General features: G+C 35.4%; 1 pseudogene; it reads left to right on the top strand.

The window, feature by feature from the left end:
* The first annotated feature begins 461 nt into the window (after positions 1-461).
* On the top strand, positions 462-1,313 carry LOC141552631 (DNA-directed RNA polymerase III subunit RPC6-like; annotated as a pseudogene).
* Positions 1,314-6,487: the final 5,174 nt, after the last annotated feature.

Below are 6,487 nucleotides of genomic sequence, written 5' to 3' on the forward strand. Positions count from 1 at the left end.
AAAGTAATTGGAAAATATTTAGTAATGTTTATATAACAATATTTAACATTAATAATATTTTATTATTGTTAATAATATTAATAATAAAATAAATTGAAATAATGTTAAATATGGTTTTACAAACCGATAGGCAGCACTTGGAAATCTTTGTGTACAGTATTATTCCTGGTTTCATTTGAGCTTGACAGGGCTATTGTGGATGATTTCTGACATCCCTCCCACACCTATAATATTATGCTCACAGCTATATGTTGAAATGTACTCAGTTCCACGAACTTATAAGATCATATGTGTTGATGACATCTTTTGAAGTTCCACAGGTTGGAGAGGGAAGTATCTCTATTCCTTAAGGAACTGAAGTTAGTAATGTGTGTGTGTGTGTGTGTGGGGGGGGGGTGTTGACTGAGGTTCAAGCTAACTCCCAATGTCTCTGTCCTGGCTGTACCAAACACGGCTTCCTCATGGCTGAAAGTAAAGTAAAGATATAGTCTCAGGATGCAAACACAGTTAAAATAGAAACCGTATTATAGATTTAAGTCATCAATTCTCTCGTGAGATCACAGATCAAGTTATTCAGAATGATATCCCTTATATAGAAGCCCAACAAAGGGCAATGGATATCAACAGACTCTTATTGATGGGACAGTTGGATTTCTTAAGGAGCAATATAGGCCTTCAGTATAGAATAAAAGAATCTCAAATATTGTTAAAATAAAGGAATCAGATAACTAAGAGAAGCTAGTGTACCAAACCATAGAGGATGCTAGAAACAAAGGTAACTGGATCAGAGCTATTCGACATAGCTTGCTATGAACAGAAAACAACAAAATATAAAGGAATTTAGAGAGTAAAAAAGACTTAACAAAGCTGTTAAATTTGTGGTCACCTCCAAAAAAAAAAGAAGTTTTATATGCTGTATAATTGATGACCTCATTGATCAATATCTGGTGGAACTTGTTACAGTGACCAGCATTTTGAATCTGAATTTGTGGAAGTGATAAATAAACCAGTTGAATTTTAAATTCTTACAAAGCAAAGTTAAAATATCTAGAAGAAAGCAAACAGAACCACATGATCCAAAGAATAATTCATTTGCTTTATCTCATATAAATGAAAATATATTTGTGAACTAGATATTAGTATGACAGAATTGTCTATGGAAGATGTTGAAACAATTTTGAACTCATTTATTTATGATGGCAAAGGAGAAGTGATCATCATTGCTATAAAAGAACATTTTTGATGACAATCCTGAAGGTGGTGAAATTTCACCATCAAATTGTATTTATATGATAGAATGGCTGGAATTGTAATAGCAAAGTGTATTCTGCTCATATTTTACAAAAGCAAGAAGAAAATGAAATTACTTTGAAAGCCAAGAATTATATTAATCATGAAGCATTGAAGTAGGTTAAAAGCAAACTTTGCTAAAAAAGATAGATTTACTGTTGTGAAGAACATATTTGTATTTATAAAGATTAAATATTCTGCTATTTGTTAATGAATGGGCCAAAAGTATATGAGGCAGCTCTTGGAGATTAATAGTGAAACCATTCCAATTACTAATAAAGAACTATGAAAATATAAGGAAATATGAGGAATTAACTTACAAGATGTGAAGAGGGATTATTTTGAATGGTTGTTAAGAGAAAAAATATCTACAAGATAATTCTGACATTTGTCAAGGACAAGGGTAATAAAAGGAACTTGAAATTTCCTCTTCCTATGTTGTTCTAGAGACAAGGAATTTTGAGTTGACTGATGCAGATATTGTGAAAAAGCACTATATCTGGTTTACTACTATCCTTATCATTTTCCCATCATCAGTTGAGCTGAGTTGAAAGCTTCCAGATGAAAAGACTTAAAGGTTGTAGAAAGAGCAACAGCAAGGACAATGAATAGACTATATTGTTATGTGAAAGGTTAGCCATTGTTCTCGACAAATACTCTACTTTCCCCACATAATGGAAGGTAAAAGTACTTGAAAAGTACAATGCTAAATTTTAAAAGAGAGAGGATTCTTACCCTCAAGAAGTTCACATTGTAATGTTGATTACAAGAAGGGAGAATTGCACTGTATGGCAGATGAAAAGGCCATGAGTCCAGCTGGCAAAGTAACAGGAAAGATGGTGAAACCTGTGGATCTTGGGGAGCAGTGACCCAGCAAACAGTCAGCTGTTGGGAAGTGGGTAGCTGGATGGGCCCAAAGGTTAAAGTAGAATGTCTGGAATACTTCTAACCAAGATGGAAATGGAGGAGGGGGGAGTAGGGGCAGGTTGGTATCCAACAAAAAATAAGATATCCATTACTTGGAGGGATCATGGGAACAAGAAATTTGGAATTAAGTTAGGGATGGAGAAAGATTCCCCAAAGACAATTCATTCTGGCCCCTGTGGGTATCTCTTGGTGGACTGAGACATTTCCCTGCCATGATGGCTCCAGAATTGTTCTGTTTCCATGCCATACTGTGATTAGGCTGAGGCACAGAAGCAGTCTGGTAGAAGTATAAAAAAATAATGTTAATTACCAAGAGTATATATATGTATATATGTATATATACACACATATATTTAACTATTATTTACTATTCTTATTAAAATTTTATTTTTATTAAAATTAAAATCATTAGTTTCAGTTGAGGTATTTGCTGTAGTTGATAGTATCTTATATTTAACTTAGTGATCAGTTCCATTGTTGTCCATCATGACAAATAATAATTGCTCTTGGATGTGTGATTATATATTGAGCTTTAAAAAGGTGGTAGCTTAATAAAATTGACCTTTATTCAGCAAGGAAAAAAAGCTGAGGTTAAATTAAAATGATTTTCAGTGGGGAAAATTGTGAACTCACAGATCTTTAATTTCCTGCCCCCCCTAATTTTATCATTTATAAAAAATAAATCTAATCAAGTATGAATCTAAATTGAATCCAATCTAAAATCATGTGACTCTGGGGTTTTCTATATAATACACAGAATTTAGCTGATAAATTTTAGCAGTTCATGGATCTAGAAGTGATAAAACAGAGAGACAGAAAAAAAGAGAGCAAGAGTCAGAGAGAGACAGACAGAGACAGAGATAGAGAGACAGATACACAGAGAGAGGAAGAGAAACAGAGAGACAGAGTCAAAGACCAAGAGAGAGACAGAGGGAGTGAGATAGAGAGAGACAGAGACAGACAGACATAGAGACAAAGACAGAGAAAGAAAGACACAAAGAGAGTGACAGAGAGAGGAACAGAGAGACACACACAGAGAAAGAGACAGACAGAAAGAGAGACAGATGGATAAAGATAGAGAATAGATACATGGATAAGTAGAAAAGAGGGAGAAAAGAGAGATAGACTTAAAAGGATATACAGAGGAATAAGTGGATAAGGATAGAAAAGATGTGTGTGTGTGTGTGTGAGAGAGAGAGAGAGAGACAGAGAGAGAGAGAGAGAGAGAGAGAGAGAGAAATAATAGGTTAATAGATAAACTATTGTTTAAAAATGTATCAGGTTCTGTGATATGTTCTGGAGATTAAAAAAAATGAAAAGGAGCATTTATGTACTGTGTGCTAAGAATTTTAGAAATACTATCTCATTTGTTGCTCACAACAACCTTAGGATGCTGATGCTATTATTATCTCAATTTTATGGATGAGAAAAATGAGGCAGACAGAAGTTAAGTTGATTTGCTGAGGGTCACACAACTAGAAAATATCTGAAACCACATTTGAGCTCAGGTCTCCCTGGCTCCAGACCTAGTGCCCTATATTTTGCTACATAGCTGCCTCAGAAAATATTAGTCCCTTACTCTAAAGGAGCTTATATTCTGATATGAGAAGAAAACTCATCAAGGAGAAGTAGAAAGATGAAGAGTGCCTACTGAGGGACTATGTAGAGATGGAGAAGGCCAGAGGGTAATCTTGAAGAGAGAGTGAGGTCATGACTGGGCCTTTTCCAAAGCCTAGAATATTATGCTCACTTTTAGACATCTCATTTTAGGAGGAATAGTGGTAAATGAAGCATTTTTATTGGCATCAAAGTATTAAACATTTTAAAATAATAGCTTTTTATTCTTCAAAATATATTCAAAAATAGTTTTCAAAATTCATTTCTAAAATCAGTATTCCAAAATTTTCTCCCTTCTTCCTCCCCAGGAGTAAGCAATCCAATATATTTTACACATGTGCAATTTTTATAAATATATTTTCAAATTTATCATGCTGTGTAAGAAAAATTATATCAAAAAGGGAAAAAATGAGAAAAACAACAATAAGAGTCAAAATAGTATACTGTGATCCATGTTCAGTCCCCATAGTCCTCTCTCTTCATTCAGATAGTTCTCTCCATTGCATTGAATTTTCCAGAGTCACTTCATTGCTGAAAAGAGATCAGAGAAATGTAAATTAAGACAACTCTTAGGTATCTCTACACACCACTCATATTGGTTAAGAGGATAGGAAAAGATAATGATAAATGTTGGAGGGGACGTGGGAAAACTGGGAAATTAATGGTTGGTGGATTTGTGAACTGATCCAACCATTCTGGAGAGCAATTTGGAACTATGCCCAAAGGGTGATCAAACTGTGCATACCCTTTGATCCAGCAGTATTTCTATTAGGCTTATATCCCAAAGAGATCTTAAAGGAGGGAAAGGGACCCACAAAAATGTTTGTGGCAGCCCTTTTTGTAGTGGCAAGACACTGGAAACTGAGTAGATGCCTATCAGTTGGAGAATGGATGAAAAAGTTATGAATGAATGTTATGGAATATTATTGTTCTAGAAGAAATGATCAGGAGGTTAATTTTAGAGAAATTACATGAGAGTTTAGAGAGTTTACATGAACTGATGCTAAGTGAAGTGGAGTAGATCCAAGAGAACATAGTACTCAACAACAACAAGTTTATGTGATGATCAATTTTGATGGACGTGGCTCTCTTCAACTGTTTGGACATGTATACATTTATTGTATTTAATTTATACTCTAGCATATTTGACATGTATTGGTCAACCTGCCATCTGGGGGGAGAAAGAGAGGAAAAATTGGAACAAGGGGTTTGGCAATTGTCAATGTTGTAAAATTACCCATGCATATATCTGGTAAATAAAAGTTATTAATTAAAAAAAAAACATGATGTGATTTAGGCCAGTTCTAATAGACTTGGGATGGAGAGAGACATCTGCACCCAGAGAGAGGGATAGGGACTGAGTATGGATCCCAATATAGCATTTTTATTCTTTTTGTTGCTGTTTGCTTGCTTTTGTTTTTGTTCTCATTTTTCCCTTTTGATGTGATTTTTATTATGCAGCATGGTAATTGTGGAAATGTGTATAGAAGCGCATGTTTAGCATATACTACATTACTTGCTGTCTAGAGGGGGGGTGGGAGAAAGAAAAGGAGAAAACTAGTTTGGAACACAAAGTTTTGCAAGAGTGAATGCTGAAAACTATGCATAAGTTTTTAAAATAAAAAACTTTAATTAAAAAAAAAGAAAAGAGCCACATTCTTCAGAATTTATCATTGTGTAATCTTGCTGTTTCTGTGTACAATGATCTCCTTTTTCTGCTCACTTCACTCAGCCTCAGTTCTCCAAACCTTTCTGAAATCATCCTGCTAATGGTTTCTTAAGAACAGTAATTCCATAGCATTCATATGCCATAACTTATTCTGCCATTCGCCAACTGACAGGCAGCCACTCAGTTTCCAGTTTCTAGCCACTACTAAAAGGGCTGCCACAAACATTTTTGCACATGTGGGTCCCTTTCCCTCCTTTAAGATCTCTTTGGACTATAGGCCCAATAGAAACACTGCTGGATCAAAGGGTTTGCACGATTTGATAACTTTTTGGGCATAGTTCCAGATTGCTCTCCAGAATGGTTGGATTCTTTCACAACTCCACCAACAATGTATTAGTGTCCCAGATCTCTTACATCCCCTCCAAAATTTATCATTATCTTTTCCTGTCATCTCAGCCAATCTGGGAGGTGTGTAGTGGTACCTCAGAGTTGTCTTAATTTGCACTTTTCAGATCAATAGTAATTTAGAACAACAAATGAAGCATTTTGAAGTGTGTGTGTGTGTGTGTGTGTGTGTGTGTGTGTGTGTGCGTGTGTGTGTGTGCGTGTGTGTGTGTTGGGGGAAGAGGAAGAAGGAGGACTGGAATACACACTGTGTATATAAGAATTGTTTAAAGGGACTGCAAATTCCAAGTTTAGAGAAGACAAAACTTTAGGAGGGATGTAATCTCCATCTTTGAAGGTTTGGCCCAAGTTGTGGGAAACACGGCCAAATGAGTGGAAATTATATTTTTGTTCAATATAAAGGAGGAGTACAATTCTTAGTACTATCCCATGATCAGTGAGAGTGAGAAACCCAGGGCTTTTTATTTAGTGGAAAAAGGCCAACGAAATAGGAGAAGAAGCTGGAATTCTGTGGTAGCAGGGACAGCCTTATATTGCTCAGCTGTACTATGAGACTTCTGAGGTTCTTCTAACTGAAAC

This window comes from Sminthopsis crassicaudata, chromosome 2 (assembly GCF_048593235.1).
Source record: "Sminthopsis crassicaudata isolate SCR6 chromosome 2, ASM4859323v1, whole genome shotgun sequence".
Classification (NCBI taxonomy): domain Eukaryota; kingdom Metazoa; phylum Chordata; class Mammalia; order Dasyuromorphia; family Dasyuridae; genus Sminthopsis; species Sminthopsis crassicaudata.